This window comes from Stigmatopora argus, chromosome 21 (genome assembly GCF_051989625.1).
Source record: "Stigmatopora argus isolate UIUO_Sarg chromosome 21, RoL_Sarg_1.0, whole genome shotgun sequence".
In the NCBI taxonomy this organism is placed as follows: domain Eukaryota; kingdom Metazoa; phylum Chordata; class Actinopteri; order Syngnathiformes; family Syngnathidae; genus Stigmatopora; species Stigmatopora argus.
The window spans coordinates 10,823,532-10,849,249 of NC_135407.1; the positions used below are offsets into that span (position 1 = coordinate 10,823,532).

At 38.0% G+C, this 25,718-nt stretch overlaps 1 protein-coding gene across 1 annotated transcript in view; it reads left to right on the forward strand.

The window, feature by feature from the left end:
• The first annotated feature begins 283 nt into the window (after window positions 1–283).
• The window catches only part of gatad2b (GATA zinc finger domain containing 2B), a 72,147-nt gene continuing 46,712 nt past the window's right edge, over window positions 284–25,718 (forward strand). Inside the window, exon 1 of the mRNA XM_077590358.1 lies at window positions 284–431. The gene's annotated coding sequence lies outside the window, so the exon portion shown is untranslated. The remainder of the gene's footprint in view (window positions 432–25,718) is intronic.

Below are 25,718 nucleotides of genomic sequence, written 5' to 3' on the forward strand. Positions count from 1 at the left end.
ATAATAATTACAATAATTTTAACAACGAATAGTACGCACTGTCATTCGCTCCATAATCGAGGTTCAGACGCAGACAACAACATTACTATCAGCCAATCAATTGATTCGCTCGCTCCACCGCGGAAATTAAAACCCAATCAGATTGCCGAAAGCTGCCACAGACACGCGCCAGACAGCCAATCAGCTGTCTACCAGATTCCGCTTCTCAAAATGCCAACCAATCAGACGCTTGTATGGGCTTTACGGCGTGAGTGGCTGACCAATGAGTTTTCTCTCGGGATGCACAGAGGAGGCAATCGTCTGCTAGGCCCAATCATCGGCTCAGTGCCGCCTGCCGGTGCCGGGGACTGGTGGTGAGTATCCGCAGAAGTGCGTCAGGACGGGCCCGTGAACCCGGAGACGGTACACACTAAGGCGAAAGCAAGACACAGGTGAGACCGAGGATGCAAACGCGGCCTTGAGTTCCGAACTCGGAGTGTTTTCAAATGACAACAGCGGGATTCGTGTGGCTGCCAGACCGCTTGTTTTTGTGTCGTTGTGCTACTGGTGCTTTATGCTGATAGACAATAGAGCGGCTTTGCTTAGCTATTAATTGATGCAGCTTGTCTCTGACGTGTGGCAGTTGTCGTCGCCAACCGTAGATTTCAGTAGTGATTCTCTTTGGCTGTGAGATTTAACATCACCGGTGTATGGTTGTGTTTTTTTTTATCCGTCCGAAAAAAACGTAAAAGTGTTTTTGAGTGAATTGTCGATTGCTTTGTGATGGAAACGGAATGCCTCCAGTCCTCTTCATTGTTTGATGCTGAGTCTCTTGGGGTTAACTGGAGCCCGGATTCTGCAAATACTTCTTAATGCTCGTTTAAAGAGCACCGGGATGAGATGAGGTGTTTAGAATGGTTTTATGGAGGCAAAGCAGCTTGAAGTGGTGGATTAAACGCGCTGGGGAGGAGGCCGGTGGGTGCTGATGGCTCTCAGCAATTAGGAACGAGGGGGAAAAAATACCAAATGTATCAGCCATTTACGTAGAAGAGACTCAACTGGGTTCATGTGCACCTAAATGGCTGCCTGGCGCCTGACAGCGTAACTAAGATCTCACTCTAAGGGGGCAAGCGATGAATGATTCGGGCTGAGGGGCTGATTTGTTCCCAAAGTGGAGAATAAACTATAGTAGATGTGGCGTTAGAGACGAAAGGGGAATCAATATAAAATGTAGACAAGCCATTATTGTGCAGTTTAAGGCAGCTATTACGAAACCTTTCCTGCTGCCCCCTGTCACATATATGCTTATAACATGTAAGGATCACTTTATTCAACTTTCTCACTTTATTTAGGGAACTAAACTCACCACTGGGAGTATTCATTAGTATGTTGAGGCAGTGTATTTGTGTTTTTGTAAACATTTTGGACATCTGATGTTCAAGTCAGGACAGTTGAAGGAGATAATTGTCATTTGCTTTGTCACTTCTTGTGCCCTTTGCGCTGTTTTAGAAATTAGCCTATCATTTCCTACCAGCTGAAGGCTCTCCTTGACAAATTGTCACCTTCTTATCAATATAACGCAGTCACTAAACCTTAGGTCTAGAAATAGAAGCGACCAGAACTTGATAAACTCAGTCCTTTGCTCACACTGTGATAGTGGGTTTGTATGAATGAATGGTTCCTGCTGTTGAAAGGAGTGAATGAACTGTAGTATTCTCAATGATGGAGGCTTTCCCCTTCCTTCTTCCAATCCCGGGTTCACTGGTCGCCCTAGTTTTTGCAGTATTCAAAGCATTTTGTTTTATGGTAAGTTAACAATGACGACCACTAATATGTGACGTGTCCCTAGTTTTCATTTGCATAGCATTATGGATATGCTATGAGCAATCATTTTGTACAGTGGAATCTTGCAACAAAATTTCATCTGGGGATAAATTCAACAGATTTAAAGCAAAACACTACATTTGATAACAAACTACTCAATGCATAGCACTAGTACCAAATTTTAGCTGTTAGCACCACTGTTAGGACTTGACTGTCTTTCAATACTGCTTAAATTCAAGGTTGCTAATGCCCACTTCACAGTAAATAGTTTGTGTTTTTTTGACTGCTGGGGTTGCTGTTTTACTTGGATGAATTTAAGTAGACGAAGTTGGGTTTGTGTTGATTTCATTGTATTCTTAAAGAAATTTGTACTGTCCTTTTAAGGCCAGCTTCTGGTACGTGGTGTCTCCCCTCTGTCCCCTACTGGTATGTGATGTCTCCCCACTATCCCCTACTGGTATGTGATGTCTCTCCATAGTACCCTACTGGCCCATAGCTCCCTGGCATCCATTAGTGTCAGACGTTGTTCCTTGTGATTTCTTGTCTTCTTGCATTCTTCTTTTCACTTGTTGTCTTCCCATTTACACCCCTGGTTTAGACAGCTCCTTCCTTTGAAAGTACAAAAGTCCTTGCTGTACTAGTTAAGTACATGATGATTATTTGAGCTCCATTTTTTAGACCTTTGAAAGAGTCGTCATGAAATAAAAAGCAAATATTCTGGCTTCTGATTTTTATTTGAAAACGTATCGCAATTTCAGTGCGCATATTTTTGTGATTAATGTTCTGCGCTCTTATTGAAATATAACACCATGAAAGAATGATTTGTTATGAGTAAAAAATAATAATTTACCAAACCTAATTTTAATAGGGTGTTAGTGATTAATAAAATAACAAATATTTCTGCCTTTGCCAATCCACACTAGAGATAGCCTAGGCCGACATCATGATTAAAAATTACCAATTTATACACATTATATTGCTAGTATTTTTTTTACAAACAAGAAATACAAAACAAGCAAATCTATGTTGTATTTTCACATCAGAAATTGTAGACTACAATTACTGGAATGTATTTTTATTGCTGCAAGTTAAAAAATTTACTTTAAATTATAGAAAAGGAATAATTGTTGATGTTACCCAAAAGGTTTGAGGCGTTGCCCCTTCTCGCAGTGATTTTTTTTTGTCGTTTTCTCCAATAACATTGAATTAGTTTTCCATCTGCTGTATTCTAAAAACCACACTGACCCCAAATTCTTCTATTCTCATTTTTTGTGGATGAAAAGATATTGCCTACCGTCATGTTTTTAGCATTGTGGATGGTCTATTCTTCTGCATTTTATTGTCAACAAAACCACTGGAAAAAAAACTAGGTACTTTCTTCTTACTCATTTCCTTACTGTGGGTGCCTTTTTCTTTTGGTTTGAATTCGGAGCTCAAACCATTAGGAAGTACAGTATTAAATATTAACGTTTGCTGAATTGTGTATAATCCGTTGCATGCCTGTTTGGTCTGTCGGTCAAACAAGCTAAGAGAGATGTTTTGAAATCCCTTTTGAATTTTTTTGTGACTTAGTTATGCTAGGCATAGACCGATTGCCAGTTTTAAGGTGTCCCGTGGTTTTAAAACATCAAAGTACCAGATGTCACTGAAACTTGCCGCAAATTTGGTAACAAGATATTTTTGTAGGTTGTCCTTGGTGACTCACAACCTACACTCAACAAGCCGTGCTGCAGCAGTATAGGGACGTTTTAGGGTTAGCCGTTTGCTCTTTCTCAATACTAGCGCTGGGCGATAAAACAATAACGATAATTATCGTGATTTTTTTTTGTCAATGATATTAATAACTTTAGATTTAAAAAAATGATAATTTTAAACTGCAATTACACCACCCGACCACCACAGAGAGCAAGGGCGCTGTTGCAAGATGAATGCTAGTTCCAGACCAATGATCAGGAGAAGAGGAAATGTGTTTTTAGCATGTTAGCAATAGAGGCTAACATAGAGCATGAACGTAAAAGGACAAACGGCCAAAATGAGCAATTATGAGATGCAAGACAACACAGATCTGATTCACTAACAGATCCAAGTGAATTTTCCCTGGCGTTTTTTTACTTTTTATTTAAATGCCTCATAATTTATTGAAAATCTCCTTAACACACTGTCCTCATTGGAGATATTTTTCTTACTTGATATCAAGATATTTCCCCGTTCTAAGTAAATGAAAACATTGCAAACATCAAAAACGTTTTATCATGGGTAAAAATGGGTCAAGTTCATCCCCCTTTTTTATTTTATTTTTTAGTAAATGGCCGTATGTAAGGTAAATTTACACGTTCTTTTTGTGAGGCTGAAAATAGTCTGCTTGCCAAAGTTGATGTCTCCAGTTGATTATTTTGTTTATTTCATATTGCTTAGCAACTTTTGGTTTGAAGGCAAATTTTTAAAAATAAAGACACTTATCTGCTAATAATTTCTGCAGGTTTTATTCTTTAATTTTCATATTGTGAGATGTCTTATTTTTATTGCACAAGAGAACATCAAAAATACTTTTTAAAATCATATTTTATATTCTCTTTTCTTATTAAGTAAGGGTGTGTATGTATGTATGTGTCATCGTTTACCTTCAACCTACACAAAGAAATAAATATATCTACATATATATGTTCATTAACATGAATTTGTTCATTAATATGTGCTCTCACTTATTAAATAAATCAAAGTCAAACTTTCATAATTGAATAAGGAGGAAAGTAATTTATTCACAGAAGTTTGAAGTTTCAAATTTGAAAGAAAAAAGATAAGATAATTATAACGATGATAATGATCGATATCGACTAATTTTTTTTTTATCGTGATAACAATTTTTGTCATATCGCCCACCTCTATTCAATACCAATATTTACTATTGACTAGGCAAAGCAAGATACATTTATTGAATAGTGCAATTCAACACAAGGTGATGCAAAGTGCTTTATCATATAAACATAAAAGAAAATTAAAATTACACAAGTCACATCAAATAGTCAAACCTATTAAAAACATTAATTTGACCCAAGAAATAGAAAAGAAATAACAAAGATTGAAAAGCAAAAGTTGTATAACAACAATTTGAATTATATGGAGAGATATTACTAGGCTGTTGTAAACCATAGAATTTTTTGTCCTGATTTAAAGGATCGTACGGTTTGAGCACACTTTAGACCACAGTATTCAAACTTATTCCAGAAAGGGCCAAGAGGGTGCAGGTTTTCCTCCCTCCTGAAACCAGGCAGAGAGTTAGGCCAATGAGGAGATCTTCTGGAAGAAGCAGCACCTGACTGCAATCAACTGATTACAGTTGTAAGAGAACAGATTGGTGAAAAGTTTATATATGGACCAATACTAAAATTGTTATCACGATAAAATAAAAACAATCAGTTGATGGGGTACACCGACTCTACTATTTTCCCGTAGACAAAGTACTGCGCAGTGACTGCTGGGATATGTAGTAGTTCTTTTGTCAATACACCCAATGGATTGTGGCCTGTATACATAGACATCAATACACCTTGACGAAGCATGGAAAGCACCGTTGGAAAAGTTATGCTAGCTACTATTTGCAAATGGATTGTGGCCTGTATATATCAACATCAACACAGCTTTACGAAGCATGGAAAGCAGCGTTGGAATAGTTACGCTAGCTACTAGCTAGCTACTAGCTAGCTACTATTTGCGAATGGATAGTGGCCTGGACATCAACATCAACACAGCTTTACGAAGCTTTGAAGGCAGCGCTGGAATAGTTACGCTAGCTAATAGCTAGCTACTATTTGTGAATGGATTGTAGCCACCTGGACGAACGTATGAAACTCAGCGTTTTCGATGACTCATTTGGACAATTTTTCAATTCGGACACGGAAAATGAGGACTTTGATGGATTTGTGGGTGATGATGACGTGAGTAAGTTGTAAAATGGCTAAATAAAGTACAACCGAACTCAGTTTTGCTTCCGTTGCCTTTTTAAAAACGTGTTTTTAGCGTGTGGGTGTAGCGTGCAAGAACTATATATCCCAGCAGTCACTGCGCACCGGACACCGGAAAAAGAGTCTGGGGCTGCTTCCGGTAGCCAGCGCTATTGCGGTTAGATATTCATATATAATATATATATGCGTCTAAAAAACGGTGCGTCCTTTGTGTGTGTAAAATAAAGAAATAGCACTCGTTATTGACACTGCGGCTAAAAATACGATGCGCCATATAGTCGTGAAAATACGGTAGTCAATAAATGCTACCTCACCCATTTTGGTTCTTGTTTTTGGATCACAGCACACAAGTCCACAAATGGCGACTGCTGACCCGTTTGGGCGCACTATTCCTCCTGGTCAAAACGCCAGTAATTTAACAGCAAGATTTTAAACAATTCTTATAAGACTTCAACATTATGATTTGTTGCTGTGTTTCTTTATGTCATTACAATAAAGAAGTGAACGGGTTTCCATGCATTTCCCCAACCGAAAATTATTTCCTCTCGGAGGTGACAAAAAGGAGAAGTAGTGGTGGACCCCAAAATGTATTCTATTCCATAAGGGCCCGTAAACGCCCCAAATGGGTCGTGTCGTGCGACTCAGGGAGTTGGCGCCAGTCAACTAATCTCTTGGAGCTCCATTTTGTGCTCTTTGTCTTTACAAAGAGAGCAAAATGTAGGGGGGAAATCCCGAATTGTGTGTTATGGGAATATGTATGTGTGCCGTTTTTCCAAACACAGTCTTTCTATTAAGTGTTACTGCCTTAACAGTAGAACACATATCAAGCTGGATTTTTATTTTTTTTAATGTCACATTGAAATCCATTCCCCTTTACTCCGAATGTATCACAGTGGTGAAGGGTAATGCATGGAAACTCACCCACTTCTTTTTGTAAAGTGTCAAAATGTCATACAACAATTAATATTTATGTCCTCATTGCCTGAAAGGGATATCATCTTTTACTAATTCCTTAAAGACACATTCCTCAAAATTTTCTCTCGCTGTCAAATTACCGGCGGTGTAACCACGCTACACAACAGTCGCCATATTTGTGCACCGAGTGAAGAGACAAGCTAAACTGTTGCTGTTTTGCAGTGATTTTATGCATTTTGTCTTTGAAACATAAGCAATTGCTGGCTTGTTATAATTCAAGAGTGATTTTAATTGTGGTATTTTGTTTTATATTTTAATTTTTATAACACAAAAGCACCAGAGATTACCAACAAGGTGCCCGCATGCATCAAGCACCCCTCGAGGACCACATAACGAATCCATCTCTGTTCTTTAAATAGCTCCCAATCCTGGGAAATTGTGATTTAAGAATTTACTGTATTTTTTTTTTGAACTTGACATAAAACTGATGTTTCTTACTCTAACCAAATATTCTGGATTGTAAATAAAGTTGTTTTTGATCCAACATTTATGTTCAAGGTATACTGTCAGAATCTTAATACCAGCCCATGACCAGGCATAAATCCAAATCCCTTCTTTCACGTTTAAAATAAAATTTGTTTTCTTAACGTGGCGATAAGATACAGGCTTCTGCCACTTCTGACTAATCATTTATCTTCAAATTGGCGTGTATTTTGCTGCTGTCCAATCTTGTCTCTAAAAATTGGACGAACACACAAATTTGTGGTCGCGTAGCATTCAACCAGTTCAGTGCAAACTGTTAAACTGTTGATTACCTAGTTATCCCAATGTAATCCAATTTTTATGCTTTTTAAAGGCAAACCAATTCTAAAGTAAATATATCAGGAACAAATGGAAATTGTACCACCTTTGGTGCCTAGTGATTTATTTGTTTCAGGCAGTGTTCCAATAGCTGCAAGATTGTCCCCAGGTGTCCTGCTGAAACTACCACTAGTCAATTTTTAAGGGATGCTGCTTTTATTAACCACAAGGAACAAATAGTATTTTTTTTCTTTGTTGTTAGTAGGTGTTTGTTGGCAGGCTCATAGTTTAGCTGAGGTTTACAGCGAATGTATTGTCAATGCTTTCTGAAAATATATTTATATAGAATAGAATCCAAGGTAATCTATCATTTTATAATAAAGTATATCATATAAAATGTAACCTTCATATGCATAAAGTTATGTTTTACACATATAACTTCACTATTTTTAAAAAACAAAAATGAAAGAAAAAAGGACATTTTTGGGCATTTGGAGACAGATTTTGTGAGACAAAGGGTACTATAGAGAGGGGGATGTTGGAACATGTTCATCTTATTTTGAGCCAGGCAGAGTCCGAATTAATGGGCCAGATAGCAGGGTAAGAGCATCTCTTACAACGGTAGCATCAATGAAGTTTGATATCTATACAGTTAGTTATACCTTGACATACGAGTGTCCCAACATACGAAAAATTTAAGAGACGAGGAAAATTCCGAGAAAATTTTTGCCCTTAAGAGAGGTGACTAATTTGAGATTCAAGCATACGAGAGACGGTTGCGGATGCAGCCGCCAGGTGACCGATTATGCGAGAGACTGCTTATGAGAATAGCATCGCTCTGTCTTTCTCGCCGCATCTCCCTCATGTAAAGATATCTCCGAGCATCGCCCGTACAGTTTGCAACGTTTTTTTGCGACAATCAGTCCAGAATTAAGTGAAAAACAATGGGTCCAAAGCAAGCCGGTGCAATGAAGGGTAGTGAGGAAAAAAAAGCGTATGATGACAATCGTTATTAATCATGAAATTATAGCCAATGTAAAGATTAAAACTTGTGTGTGTATAGTAGTGGAAGTTCATTTAAGTTAAATTTAAAGTTTGTTATGTTATGACGTCACAAATGTGAAGCAAATTGAACGTGTAGTTGCACAGACACCGTTAGCCGCTACTGTCTGTCTGGAAAGTAAGAACTCCATACAGTATCGTACATTATAATGTCACATTTTATTGCAGATCATAACCACTAGATAGGTATTTGTTACTTTGTGAGAAGAGGTGGTGAATTACAACAATTAAGAACATGTTTTCCATTGTAATATCCTATTTTTAGGTGTTTTTTTTCAGAGGGTTGGAACAGATTGATTTGTATTTTGTTATTTTATATGGGAAACGTTGATTTGAGATACGAGTAAATTGACATGCGAGCTCAGTCCAGGAACGCATTAAGCTTGCATCTCAAGGTATTACTGTACCTGTCAAAGCACCTTCTCATCCAAGCAAGCAGTGTCAACTGCTTCTACATAAGAAAAATAAAAGTACTCGCAAATAAGCCACATTTTTTTGGGACAAAAAATGATGACTGAATCGAGGGTACGGCTTATACGCATAAAAGACAACATGCGCGAAACTGCATGGTGACAAAGACAAAACACCATAACACCAAAACGCCATTGCGCCATGATGCCATTACGCAAGACAATGCAACCGATACGGTCATTTAGTTCAAAATAGAGAAAAGATAAACAGATAAAACTCGAAACACAACACTTAGTGTTGCTATACTCTTTTTACCAGTAGATGTTGGCAAATTAACATTTACCATTTGTTGGTTATTTTCTGTTTTGCCACAAGAAAACAACCTTTACGATAAATTTCTTTAAAACGTTTTTATGTATCCATATTTGTTTTTGTGCCTATATTACCGTATTTACTCGCATATAAGCCACATTTGTTGGACAAAAAATGACTGAGTCGAGGGTACAGTTTATATGCACATAAAAAGACGACATGCATGAAACTGCAAGGTGACAAAGACGAAACACCATGACGCAAGACAATGCGGCCCAAATTGTCATTTATTTCAAAATAGAAAAAAGCTAAACCGATAATACGCAAAACTAAATTTATTTTAACACCTATGAATGAAATTCAAGAAGAAAAATTATCTTGCATAAAAAGTGAAAAAACTCACTTGTGCTTGCCACCGCTCGCTCATGGCGTCGCCAGCCCACCGCAGTTATAAACGTGCTCTGACTGGCCAGACGCAAGTAGCTTTGACAGATGTGTTCTTAGCATTTACCATGTCAGCACATCCCAATAATACAGACGCTCCCCTACTTACGAACATACGACTTACGAACAACGGTACATACGAACATGTCTGCAAATTGCGTTTATGTCGAAAAATGTTCGTAAGTTCGATTTTGTATTTTTTCCCTGTAGTGCTTCTTTCCGCCGCTAAAACCGACGCCTGGCGCTGTGAGAGATCAGCTCACCCAGCATCTACCTTCTGTCCAATTCGTTGCAATGCGGAAGTGCGTGAACGTATCTCCAGTGCGCAAAGAACCTTTTTCATTTGTATCATTAAATATCTCGTGCATCCATTATTGAATATGGTTGGTAAAAAGCGAAAGGCTTCTATTGAGGGAGTTGCAAGGAAGAGGCAAGCCGTTTCATTTGAAACGAGTGGCAAGAATAACGAAGCTTGATGCGCGTGAGAGTGGTGAGCGTTGCACATATACAACTTGAATCGTTCAACCGTCAGTACCATTTATAAACAGAAAGATCGAGCAGCAGGACCCAAATATTGAACGTTGCACAAAGTTTGCAAATCAATTGAATGATGCCATACAGTGCTACCGCATCATTTATGATGAAAAAAAGAAGAAAACTGTGCAATCGTCGTTAGATCGCTTCTTTCGGCCAGTTTCTAATACATAAATCTCTCTCTATACAGTACTGTACATATTCTCTCCATTTTATTAAATGTTTTAGGAAGAACAACTTGGCCACCAAGCTTCTGATAACCTTCTATAAAACCACTGTAGAGAGCATCCTGGCGTACGGCATCACAGTGTGGTACGCTGGAAGCACGGCGGCAGACATAAAGGCCATGCAGAAAGTGATTAACACTGCCCAGAGGATTGTCGGCTGCTCTCTGCCCTCACTGGAAGACATTGCCAGCCCTCGTTACCTCAGCAGAGCCAAGAACATCATAGGGGACCCTTACCACCCTGGTCACAATCTGTTCCAGCTGCTGCCCTCTGGCAGGCGCTATAGGTCCCACAAAGCACGGACAAATAGGCTTAAGGACAGTTTTTTCCCCACATCCATCAGAAATCTAAACTCGCGGTAACATAACACACATTCCCTTCTGCGGTAATATAAAAAGAGGTTTGGGTGGTGATCTGCCTCCTACTAGCTGACTGAAGTAAGGTAAGTGGAAGACAGTGAGAGGTAAGAGAGAGGTAAGCGACCTGTATCCACAATAGCAGAATGCCATTTTGCCGAGTAAACGTAGATTTAGGTCTTTTGCCGAGTAAACGTAGCTTATGGAGAAGCACCATCAATTTCGTCACACGCAGTTTCTGCGTGTGATGACAAGTAGGCTTTTTGTGTTGTGATAACGACAACAGGGGCCTATGTCCGATTATTATTATTAAAATAATAATGTCCGATTATTATTTTTATTAATGTTTTTTTCAGTACAAACCAATGTGTGTTACTTATACAAGCCTTAAACATACAAATGCACTTATATAAACCTTCAATATACTTATATAGGCCTCAAACATAAATTATAATACAAAATATACCACTGAATCAACTTACAAACAAATTCAACTTATGAACAATCGCTCGGAACCTAACTCGTTCGTAAGTAGGGGAGCGTCTGTATTTAAGGCTGATCAAATGTCTTGCGGTCGATTGTCAAAATATCAGCCTTGATACCTGCCTATTGTGTATCTCATGCTATTATTGCACCCAGAGACTTGGTGAACACCATACTGGTACGGACACTTCCTGTTTGTGCTTACATTACTTACTTTTTGAAAGGAAATTGTTAATTTGTGATTATGAAATAAAACAAAATTCTGCTTTGATTTTTTTTTCTTTTTAGTTCTTGTTCGAAAGTGACAACTATTGTAATAATATGAACCATCGAGGAAAAAAAAATAGAGATATTTCGACCTTAGAAGCAATTTGGCCGCCACAACATCTTAAACTTCTGATAAGAAAATTGTAATTCATTAAAAAGCATCAGGTTCTCATTAAGATAGACATTTTCAAATTGAATACAGTCATGCCTTTAGATACGAGCTTAATGCTTTTATTGTCGATGCAATTCCAAATGTTAATTGCAGGTAAATGGTGTTCCAATGTCACAGATGGATGGGGCCTGTCAAAAATGTCATGCTGTTTCTCAAGAGCATTCACAAGCAAACGTTTTGTTGTATTAAGCTAAATGCACCTGGCGGCTTCCAAAACACAAAGCATGGAGAGTCTCTGTCGCCAAAACACACAAGTACAGTTAACGTATGGGGTGATTGTATTATTATTTCATTTTATTGTTAATTAAACCTTAAAAATCTTTTAAAGCAATACAACCCCTAAGTGGTCACACAAATAACTCAAAAATTTAAATAGATTTACGTAGAAGTAAATTTTGGAACAAAAAGGGATCATTGCCCGTGAGAATTGTGCTGCTAGTAGCAACCATAACCATGGTGTTTCAGAATAGATGAAGGTTCCGTTTGCGTCTCAACAACTAAGCAGGATGCCAATTTGCTCACAAAAATCTGTAAATGAGATGCTTTGTTATTAAAGCTATATGGTCCCAAAGGGAAGAAAAAAAGTGGTTGCTAAGATAGTGGTACCTCGAGATACGAGCTTAATTCGTTGGGACTGAGCTCGTATGTCGATTTACTCATTACTCAAATGAACGTTTCCCATAGGAATGAACTAAGAACAAATTAATTAGTTCCAACCATCTGAAAAAAAAACACTAAAAACAGAATATTGGATTGGCATTTTTATTTGTTCTAATTCGCCATCTATTAACAAAGTAACAAATAACTAATGGTTTAATAGTATTACAATTAGACAGATTTTGTGGAGGGGAGAGAGAGTGACAGAGAGAGGGGGGACTTTTTGCACGGCAACGCGCTCGTAACATAACAAACTAATTTAAATGAACTTGGATTATGATGCAGACATACTCAAAAATAAGTTTAATCTAACCTTACACTAAACTTAATTCTAATTTTGCTTTAAATTTTGATACCTTTCTTCTCTATTTGGCTCTATTTGCCCCGCCTCCACCCTGACATTCAGATGCAACCTATCGAGGGTTGTTTGCTTTTGTCTTCCATTCAAAATATTCCCAAAATGATGCACGCAAATGTCCTCACAATAGGATAACGCAAGACCACTTGCCAACGAGAAGTAGTATATACTCCTCCTATTAACGATCGCTCCGCCATTCTCACTGACTAACGGGAAAAAATCTCTGAAAAATGCAATGCTCCGCCCAGTGCTCGTAGAGACATTACACGAGGGAGTTGCGACCAGAAAGTTGATGATGTTCTCATGAGCAGCCTCTCGCGTCCGCTGTATGCTCGTATATCAAAAATTGTCTCGTATCTCAAGATAGATATTTACCCAAAATTTTACTCGCATCTCAAATTGCTCGTATGTCGAGGCACTCAGGTCGAGGTATGACTGTAGTCCAAAAAACTTTGCAAAAAAACTATTATCTTGGGTTCAAATGGGTTAAGTTTTTTATTTTATTTTTTGTAAATGGCCATATGTGAGGTAAATGTACACTTTCTTTTTGTGAGGCTGAAAATAGTCTGCTTGCCAATTGTGATGATGTCTTCAGTTGATTATTTTATTAATTACATATTGCTCAGCAACTTTTGGTTTAAAGGCAAATTTATAAAAATAAAGATGCCTGTCAGTTTCTGCAGGTTTTATTCTTTACTTTTCATAATGAAGGATGGAGTTGTCTTATTTTTATTGCACAACAGAACAACTAAAATACTTTTTAAAATCATATTTTAAATTTTCTTTTCTTATAAAGTAAGGTAACATAGTTACTTTCATAATTGAATAAGGAGGAAAGTAATTTACTTACTAATTCACAGTGGTTTGAAGTTTCAAATGAGAAAGAAAAAAGATGATAGTTATCGTGATAATTATGAAATATGTGATAATATATGAAAATGGCGAAAGTCAGGGCAGTCCGTCTTCGACGTTGGAATGGGTGGCACTCGGCGCAGTAGAAGAAGCGAAATTTCACCGTAGAAGAATGACACGCCGATAGTACAAACAGCGTCGTGGCTTTAATTCGGATTACATTACATATATTTTGCATCACGCACAGACTACGCCGAGCGTCTTTCAGCATTGTAATGATTTTTGAATCGGCGTTGAAAATGCCTCTTAAACGTCCTGTGGCATCTAATGCATCATAAATCAATCTACCATGCGTTACATCAAGAAGAAGAAGCGAACCTTCGTTAACCACGAAAAATAAAATTATCGTTAAGATGTAGAATGCCCTATGGGGAGAAGATGATTCCTCTGGATACCGACATGATTAGAACTGAAGCCAAGACCTTTTACAATAGCTTAACTCCTGACGAAGACAATGAAGATGAACCTCAGCCTCCTCGTTAGATCGGGAGGCAGTGAAAAGGTACGACAAGGAAGAGTTCCTTCACATAATTCAACAGAATGTTTGGTTATCTTATGGAGCTAGTTTTTAAACATGGATGATCTTTTTTTTGGAAGAGGACATTCTTATTCAAAGATGAACTAAAAGCGCCGGGGTTCACATGGATTGCCTAACGTCCATCATGTGTGAGGATGCTGCTGGCTGGCTTCATGGTAAAGCCAGCCTAATCTACAAGTTCGACCGTCCTCATGCTTTAAAAAACAAGAATAAAGCCTTGCTGCCTGTCTACTCGATGAGTAACCGGAAAGCCTGGATTACGAAAGCATTCACAAAGGACTGGTTCCTAAACTGTTTTCATCCCGAACCTCGCTGAAGGGGGAGTTGCACTTCAAGGTCTGGACTGTGCAGGACAACTTGGACTAGAAATCCCATTAACCAGTTTTTTTTCTTTTCTTAGAGATGACCAGTCTCAGGTTTTTTTCTGAAATACATCTAATTTCTTCATTAAAAGAGGAGCAAAGAACATTGCTAAAAGCCAATTTGCGTGACGATTAGAGTCGTCTTCCAGTCAGCAACCGTATATTTTTTTTGAAGGTCTCAATTGGATCTTGCCTAAATTGATCTATTTGTAGCGGATATAAGGAAGGTTTGGTCAAGTATGACATGTTTTTGTTGTTGTTTTTTCTGTAACCTAACCATATTTTTGTTAACAAGGAAGGGGGCTTTAGTATGGATTCCCTTTTACAGGATCATTGGGCAAGCCCAATGTAAAAGAAATAGTTGTATATCTGCACTTGGGTGCTTGACTAGCGAGTGTTGAGAGAGCACAATGTGTGGGATGTACTTGCTGAACAGCTTTCTCAGTGAGCCTTAAAAAGCTCACTAACATTGGCTAAATCTCTTTTTGTTCATCACAATGAGCAGCACCTTTCACCTTCCAAATAGAGTTTAGACTACTCTGTTTTTTTTTGTGTTTTCATTATGGATTAAAGAAATAAAATATTCAGTTGACCCATATGTCTTATGTCTTTATTAATTCATTTTTGGGGGGGTGGGGGGCTTTTGCTGCATCACAATGTAGTTTGATTTCATGCTGAGCTCACCAGTTTATTTCAGATTAGTAAGAACAATACCGGTTAATTTTCATTAACTGTTTTGTATGATATTAATGTAAAGCTATCAGGCATGGATCGGTGTGGATTCTAACTCTGGCAAAATGACGAGTGAGGAAGAGCTTGCTCATGGGCTTTTTTTGTTGTAGAAATGGTTCAGCAGTCAGCAGCAGTGCTGCTAAGACTAATCCAGTCAGTGAATAAGTAGGGTGCAGATCATTGCTGCATTGCTGTGCAGCATTTAACCAGGTAGCGCGCAAGGTGACCTAAGTGAACTTGCATCAATCGAATCCTCCTAATACTCCCTTGAAACACTGGAAGACACCAGTACAACTGTGACAGGAACATTAAATTGGAAGGCTTTTTGTCTCCAGGCTTTTGTAAATATGATGGACTCTCCAGATTCTCCATGATTGTTCAAATTATTTATATTTAATCAGAAAGGGATAAGTTCATTATATTTCTGGTTGCATAGAATGGAATAGTGAACATGGAGGATTGTTTCTAAACTATACACTCAGTTGAGTCACACACGCAGGTCGAAAAGCAAGAAAATTATGTAATGTGCCTGTCAGGAACATGACTCACAAACTCACCAAAACCCTAAATATAAATAAAACTATGTTAACCCACCATTTTTCTTATCCACGAATACAAAACTACATCTTACTCGTTCACCGCATTATATTATTATATATATACCGTATTTTCTCGCATATACGCCGTATTTGTAACAAAAAAAATGAAGACTGATTATCGTTATCATTTTATCGCCCAGCTCTAGTATAAATTACTAAAATATTTTACTGTTTGGCCTTCAAAGAAATTATTTTATCTTGGTAATATTTTGTGCTTATGGAACAAATTAGGAAATGTCAACATGACTGAACAAGAGTTTCCTCTTTTGACTTTTTAATAAAAAAACAAATAAATAATGTAATAAAAAGTAATATAATAATATAATAAAAAATAAACATTGTTTATTTGTTTTCAACCTATTTAACTGTTTTTACATTTTTGGTACGAAAATAATAATTTCAATACCTTTTCCATTGTTCCATCCATTGTCCATCTATCACTGTACATTTCATTTTCTGAACCGCTTTATCCTCATTAGGGTCACGGGGGATGCTGGAGCCTATCCCAGCTGTCTCTGGGCCAGAGGCGGGGGACAACACCCTGAATCGGTGGCCAGCCAATCGCAGCGCACAAGGAGACAAACAACCATTCACGCCCACACTCATACCTAGGGGCAATTTAGAGTGTCCAACCAGCCTACCATGCATATGGGAGGAAACTGTAGTACCCGGAGGAAACCCACGCAGGCCCAGGGAGAACATGCAAACTCCACACAGGTTGACCAACCTGGACTTGAACCCAGGACCCCAGAGCTGTGAGGCCGATGCGCTAACCACTCGTTCCACCCGGCCGCCCCTGTACATTTCAATTGGAGGAAAATATTTTTGAAAATGGAACTAAAAATAGACAACTGAGATGAGGTGGTTGCACAAGTGTGCCTACGCTCTTGCAAAGGGAGAGCTGTCTGTATTCAATCACATTAACACTCGTTTTAAAGGTAACCTCCCACGGAATTCCATCTTTGCTCCTCACTGTTTTGTCCATTGGCGTCCCGGCGACTTGAGTGGTTAGCGCATCGGCCTCACAACTCTGGGGTCCTGGGTTGAAATCCAGGTCGGTCCACCTGTGTGGATTTGCATGTTCTCCCTGGCCCTGCATGGGTTTTCTGCGGGTACTCCAGTTTCCTCCCACATTCTAAATTGCCTCGAGGTACGGGTGTGAGTGTGAATGATTGTCCGTCTGCTTGTGCCCTGCGATCGGCTGGCTACCGATATGAGGTGTCCCCCGTCGCGACTCTGTTGAGAATAAAGCGGTTCAGAAAATGAATACACGATTTAATGTTTTGTCCATAAATTAGGCGAAAATTAGTGTGTGACTTAGATTAACTTTCTGTTCAATGTAGCATGTAAATTCATTGAAATCTCTTGTAAATCAATCTCCTGTGCAAAGGAGCAGATTTGACAATGGTAACAATGTGATGTCTCATGGCGTTTTATAATGCAAGTACCAGTCCATTTTACTCTCAGTACATATTCACTCATGTCACGAGAGAAGGCACAGCTGCTGAAGTCAACTAAATTCATGAGTTTATAAATGATGTCAACTTCTTTGGGGAGAAATCCCTAAGATTTTACAGGCCTAATATTGATTGGTTTCATGGTTATTTGATAGAGGCTTGCTGAGCAACTTTTATTCTTTACTTTTCATAGTGTAAGGAGGGAGTTGTCTTATCTTTATTGCACAACAGAACAAGAAAAATACCTTTCAAAAATCATATTTAATATTCTCGTTTCTTATAAAGTACGGAAACAGTTACTTTCATTATTGAATAATGAAGAAAGTCATTTATTTACTTATTCACAGAAGTTTGAAGTTTCAAATTCGAAAGAAAAGTGATGTGATAGTTATCGTTATCGTCTATTTTTTTTCTCAACTTACGTAGTTAATTCCTTGTCATGTTCATATCGCACAATTTTGGTATTTAAACAAGGGTGTGTAGACTTTTTATACCCACTATCCGGATGTAGGTGACTTTAGACTCAGATGTAGTTTATATTATTGTCATAATTGACGTTATAGATGTATTGTCTCACCCTTCTGGAGAAAAGAGAACTTTTTCCACTCTGGTTCTATTTATTTTTATCCATTGTTTTGGTTGCTGCATTTTGCTAAAAAAGAAATCCACAGAAATGTTGTTTCCTGTCCAACATGTAAACATACAACAAAACTCACTATCAAAGATGACTTTGGTATGTGACAAGTATTGTTTTCTTCTACTAGAAATACCGACGGGATATATCTATCTCTACAAGATATTGATAGTCCTATTAACCAATGCATTCCTCCTTATTTAAAGATATCTATGCTACCTTAGAGGGCCTCGCTCTGACTAAATGTCTCATGTTGCGGCTGCTTTTCTTTTTTCCCCTCATTTGGCTGGTGAAACAGTGAATGCCCCACCCTATGGTCTGAAGTACTGCTCTCCCTCCTATGTCAAAATGCCAGCTCGTCAAGGAAGATATTTTCCTTTCTGCTATGAAAACTCCTCCCCTTTGCCCACCCGGCCCCCACTCTCCGTTCTGTGTGACGACCTGACCACTAACAGCTACGTATTAAGAGATGATTCCATACCCTGAGGTTACAAACCGGCTCAAACTGGTTCAGTGCGTTTTGACTGCACTCTCTGTCTCTAGGCAAAACCAAATAAATTGTTTAAAAAAAAATTACATCTGTATGCCCCTCCTTGAGGCAATATGATAGTCTTGCCACACATACCTCTATTGTCTGACAATGTAACAACTATGTGTACTCCTGGCTGTTTTTCATAAAGGTAATTGATTGTAGCAAGCTAAACCTTTATGGATTTTATGTATGAGAACATTTTTTGTGTTCGCTATTCAAATTGCTTACATTAGCCTGTTGTTACATTTGTTTCGGGATTTGTTTCCCTCTAACTCATTACAAGTAGTAATTGGTATGTGGTAAACGATGTGACACTGAGTTGCATAATTCATCCATTGTTGAGCAATTTTTTGTAAGGTATTATCACCAAAATGGATTATGAAGTGTTTTTACAAGTCAATGTTTATATTTGGACAATTTATTTTTTTTCGTTAAATGCCGAACCATCAGGAAACCAGACCAAAGAATGATGTAAAGTACAAAATTTAACACTATGAATTCTTGAGGTGTAACATCACACATTTACTCGATAATATTGATTATATTGAGATTTTTGCTATACAAATACATAGCTGCCAACTTCTCTGGGACTCCTGACAACCTCCCTAAACTCCGGAAATCCCCAAAAAATGTCACTTAAATTTTTTTAAGCAACCATTTCGGGAAAACACCAAATTTCCAATTTATAAATGCCTCGAAATTCACACCATCGCTACGGCTTCCGCCATCTTGATTCAACTGCACTGTAAACCGGATGAATTCGGTAACATTGTGCATTGTGAATCGTCCGAGTTACAAGTTCTGACGAATGATTTGTCTTGTGCGACTTCATTGTGGCAATCTATTCGGAATTGATTGCATAGGTAGGTAGCCTCTATAATTTTAACATTTTCGTTTTTTCCATAAGGGAAGTAAATATTATTAAGGCTGACTAAAAACACCAGTCTTTTGTTTTGAAAAAAAACACTATAATTTTTAAAGGAAGTAGTACACCGCACTGGTAAGTTTATCAATATGCCTCCTCAGAATTAGCGCAAAATGGATTGCAATTTGGATGAAACTTTATTGCTTCTTCGACGAAATATCCCATGTTGACGCTGTCTCCAAAAGGACCGACATTTGCATATTGCACAACATGCAAGTGCCGTTTAGGGACCAGCTGAAAAAAAGTTGTGGAATTTTGAATTTGCCAATACATGATCAACAAATAATACTTTGTTCACTTGAGGATGACGATGAAGAATGTGGTCTTCCTTTAAGACATCTGCAGGAGATGTTAAATATGGCACAAAATTTGCAACAATAAGTACAGTCGATTGATGACAACATGGTTGGAGCCATTGAATTTGGCATTCCTTGTGTGCCAAAAAACTCTCGCAGAAAGAAGCTCCACCTGTTGCTCTGACGGCGCCCCTTGAATATTCCATTGATGATCCAATGCGTCTCGAATCTAACGAAGAGGACTTGGACTAAAGATTTTTTAAAATTATTTAAATCAAGCAGAGAGGAACTATTTTCACTGAGTACAGTACTAAAAGTATTTACATTTTTTATTCATAGATTACCATATTTATTCGAGTATAACGTGTACCCATAATTTGATGCTGAACACATGTCCACATGACAACATTTATTCACAACCTATGGTACGGAAACCTGGTAAAACAAAGTACGTACTACCAATATGAACACAATTCTCAAATGGAATTTATAATTTTAAATCCTTAGTCTAATTCATTATCGTAATATTTTTCTAAGTCTGATTCATCATCATCAGATTCACCAAACAATTGATTCCATTCTTCTTGAGCGGGGATAGCGCTCACTGGGCGGACTCTTTTCCCTGGAGAAACTTTTTTATTTTTACCCCTACTATTACCCAATAAACCTGCCAAAGGCTATTTAGAGAGGGCTGGCTTTTGTAAAAGAAGGTAGATTTTCACCATCTGATGGACAAAGACAGGTTTTATGTCTCCCATTATACATAACGGCTGTGGCGGGCACCTTTTCACCGGCAGGGGCAGTGTTTCACTGGGATTCGTGTATAGTGCGCACTGAACTTTGCTTCAGTTTTTTGGTACAAAGTTTTGCGCGTTATACTCGAATAAATACGGTATATTTAGATATGAATTCATTAGTCTTGATAATTGTACTTGTATTTGTGTATAGGCGCGAAAACATGTAGTATGATACTAATAATAGAGGTGATCCTACGTCGTGGTTTCGCGAATATTGTGGACATCTCTGGTCTACATTATCCGCGATATTCGAGGGATTATTGTAGTCATCTTTTTAAATGATGAAAAAGGTAGACGTCACTCATGAATGGACAAACGTTAAGAAGTATGCAACAGTGTCTTTTCTAAACTTTGAGAATACTGCATATGGGATTATGATTTTTTTTATTCATTCATTTTCCGTACCGCTTCCCGTATAAGGGTTGCAGGGGTACTGGAGCCTATCTCAGGTAACTATGGGCAGTAGAGGGGTGCCAGCTTGAGTTGGATGACAGCCAATTGCAGGGCACAATAATCAATCACACACTCATACCGAGGGGCAATTTACACTGTCCAACCAGCCAACCATGTAAGTTTTGTGGATGTGGATGAAAACCAAAGTACCCGGAGAAAAGCCACATAGGCCTGGGGAGAACATCCAAACGCATCACAGTAATTACTATATTACTTTAGTGTCTATACAAAAAATGTGTACCACAATAAAGCATATGTTGATATTAAATGCAAGTTCTTAACTAGAAATCTTGCAGCGTGGACTGCTGCTCACTAGTATTTAATAAAGATGGACATGCTGGTTTTCACTTGGTGTGAAATCTTTCTGTGATGTTGTACTCAAAACACGGCAACAAATCTAAAGATATGAGAGATTCATTTTATTTTAGTGTAAAGTATTTTTATTCTTGACCTGAGGTAACATGTTTATAGCAACAGCATTGGCTGACACTAGAGACTTCACAGTCGATCACATTCCGCCAAATGCCCGCTGAATTGCCGAGTAGGCAACATCTGCCAATGCTTAGGTGGAAGTGCTTGACGGTCACACAGTTGTGAGTTATGTTTTCTTTTACAAAGCACATTTACCAACCATTATATCACTGAATTAGCAAGCACTATGCTGATTATCCAAACTTGAATTGCAGAGGTACTAGCAAGATGTGTGGAAAATGTGGTCGAGAGAAGTGGTTCTTCCGAAGCAAACGTTCACAAAGCCCCTGTGGCATGGAGGTGGGAGTCGGGCGTGTCGAAAATGTGTGGCTTAGAAAGTCATGCTTCTTCCACCGAACTCGCCAAGAAAGCCTCGTTGGCATGGAAGATATTTTTTGCGTAGGCATAGGCAATAAGTTAGTTAAAGTATCAATCATTTTCAACAAGTAGCGTTGGTTGATTAACAGTTGGTATTTGAGCGGTGCCTGCTTTAAGTACAGTAACTTTGCACGAGGTGCCAGTACTTTTTTTTGTGGAACGTGACGTCCCCTCGCTAGTGTGAACAGGAATGGATTTGTCATCGCAAAAATTAAACTTGCGTTCATAAGACCTTATAACCTCAGCCTTTAGATTTTCCCTACATTATTACATATTACATTTATAATTCAAACACTAATCTAAATGTATTTTTGTACTCGTGTCAAATAGTTAGCTCAAATATATTTTTCAGAGTCAAAGACAGATTGCAGGCTTTAATTTTCTAATACTATTAAAAGAACTGGACATTGGCAGATGGTTCCACCGCATTTCATTGTTAAAATGTCACAGCTGATCAATGAAATCAACCTTGAATGAATCAATTCATCACCCAGACCTACTGGCAATCTATAGTTCTTGTAGAACTTTCTTTACGAGTTTCTTGTTTTTATGTTTAAAACCTAACGATATCCTCTCCAATTTTTACTGTATATACACGATGAATAATGATTTTCCAATATTTATTGGTTTCTCCTCAGATTACTTTTGACATTTGCAATCAAAGTTCTGCATATCTTTGTCCGATTTATGGAAATTACATGTTGACTCTGTACAATAGAATCAGTGTATCACATGTTTTCCGTCCGTAAATTGTGAAGGTTTGTTGTAAGTGTAAATTCAATATATGTGGTCCTATTTTTCACCTGGGCATTTTCAGCCGAAAGAGCTCTCTAAAGACCAGTAGAAACTGCAGTGAGCACAGCACATGACTGTCAGGGGAGCAGGGCTCGCACATTTAGTAGTGAGGTAATGTGGGTGTGCAAGACAAGTTGTTGTGGTAATTGACTAAGTACACTGGGATTGAATTGAGTATGATGCCTTTGTTTTGTGAAGAGTTAGACTTAATATGAAGAATTCTTTCAGGAGAGACTGAATAAGTGAATGATGAAAAAAATAATAAAACACCCACCTAAATATTTGAATTACAGTAATACCTTGACATACGAGTGCCCCAACCTACGAGACAATTTTGAGATACGAGCATACAGTACAGCCAGGTATCCGAGTCCACGAGAGGCTGCTTATGATAAGAGCACACTGTCCTTCTCACCGCATCTCCCTCGCGTAAAGATATCTACTACCACTGAGCGTACAGGTTGCATTTTTTACTGGAGATAGCGTTAACGAGTCGTTAATCTGCAAAAAAGCCTGCAGAATCTACATGGACTCATCAGGAAAAAAAAACACCAGCAAAACACTTCGAGTCGTGACTGGTTTGATAATTTAAAATAAACTAAGTGGACGAAACGAACACTTGGTTCTGACTCATGGAGAAGCAGGAAGTTACGCTTCGAATGGAATACATTAACATATTTTCCTTTGTTATTGCACAAGAAGGTTTAAATTTAGTGTAACATAAGATTAAAATTTATATTTAAGTGTATAGTAATATAAGTTAATTTAAGTTAAATTTTAAGTTTGTTATATTACGAGCACGTCCATCAAGTCTCTCTCTCCTGTCCTTTCTCTCTCTCGTCCGTGCACTTACCGTCCAGTTACCGTCTGTCTGTACTGAGCAATGGCACATTTTAGTATTGACTATCATAACCACTAGTTAGGTATTTGGTACATTGTGAGTAGCTGGTGAATTAGAACCAATAAAAAGATTATTTTGCCATTATAATATCCTGTTTTTGGGTGTTTTTTCAGAGGGTGGGAACAAATTCATTTGTATTTAGTTCATTTCTATGGGAAAAGTTGATTTGACGTACGAGTAAATCGATATACAAGCTCGGTCCTGGAAGCAATTAGGCTCGAATCTCAAGATATTTCTGTATTCTTACATCCTTGCAAAGGTCGCAGGATGTGTTGGAGCCTATCCCAGCCAACTACTATGGACTACAGGTGGGGAGACAGCCTGAACTGTCAATTGCTGTCCACAAGGAGATAAGGCGACTATTCACTCACACTTAGGAGCAATTTAGAGTGTTCAACCAGCCTACCATGCATGTTTTTTTGGATGTGCAAGGAAACCAGAGTACACAGAGAATACCCACGCAGGTCTGGGAAGAACATGCAAAACTCCATGCAGGAAGGGGTAAACCCCACTTGGGATTTAACCCTCGATCTCAGAACTGTGAAGCGGGCATGCTAACCACTTACTAACGGGCTGCCAACCTAAGAATCATATATATATAGATATATATATAGATATAGATATATATATATATATATATATATATATATATATATATATATATATATATGATAAAAAAAATTAATAGACAAGACCAGGTTCATATTTCAAATGTGGGTTTAGTTTCAAGTACGTAGTTAGCTAAACTTATTGCTAAGTCAACATTCACAGTGTGGACAGAGACACAATTGTTAGAGAGGATTAAAAAAACATTCGCAAATGAATATGGGTTGGTCTGTCTCATTGCGCAAAAGCTCCGCCTTGTTCATCATTTTGGTGAATTGGATTTTGCTCTCTGCTTCGTGTGCAAAATAGTTGAGACTGTAATGTATTATTTTAGCTCTCTAAAATTAAAATCAAGAGTGGCTCCCCCAGAGAACGTAGAAGCCTTATTATTCACTGGCAGCTGAACTGAATGAAGGGACAACACATTGAACACGAATATTTATATATATATATATATATATATATATATATATATATATATATATATATATATATATATATATATATATATATATATATATATATATATAATGTTGTTTTAGTTTCTTTTTTTTACAAAAAGTCTTTTTTTAAGGGTAATATTTGCTGTTTTTCCTGCGAGACTATGAATACACAGCTGTCAAATATATTGGTACCTCACGCCGTTAAGTTCTAAGCGCGGATTCTGCTGTTATTTCGACTTGATTTAGTGCAAAGCTGATTAGAGCCATCTGCCGTTTAGTCAACCTAAAAGTATCCCTGATAATATATTTCCTCAGTTTTAATTGTAGTTCAAAGACCTCTGCTTTTTTCTGGAACAGGACACTCATTTTCTGATCAAGATCTGATGTGCTTGTGCCAGGATTCACCTGAACATGGACGGTGTTAGCTTCGTTCTAAATGCAAGCCTGAGCTGAGTGATTGACACAAACTTTCTGTTTGTAGTTAAATACAGTACCTCGAGATACGAGCTTAATGCGTTCCGGGATTGAGCTCGTATGTCGATTTACTCGTAACTCAAATGAACGTTTCCCATAGAAATGAACTAAAAACAAATTAATTCGTTCCAACCCTCTGAAAAAACACCAAAAACAGGATATTGGATTGGATTTTTTTTAATTTGTTCTAATTTGCCATCTATTAACAGAGTAACAAATAACTAGTGGTTTAATAGTACTAAAATGTTTTTAATAGTACTAAAATTAGACGGATTTCGCAGAGGGGAGAGGGAGCATGGCAACGCGCACGTAACATAACATAAATAAATTTAAATGAACTTGGATTACGATGGAGACACACTCAAAAATAAATTTAATCTAACCTTACACTAAACTTAATTCTAATTTTGTTAGACATTTTTATACCTTTCTTCTCTTGGCTCTATTAGCCCCGCCTCCACCCTGACTTTCAGATGCAACCTATCACGGGTTGTTTGCTTCTGTCTACCCTTCAAAATATTCCGAAAATGATGCACAAAAATGTCCTCACAATAGGATAACGCACGACTACTTGCTAACTTGCCCGGGAAGTAGTACTCCTCTCATATTAGCGAACAAGCTCCGCTTCGCACTGACTAACGGGGGGGGG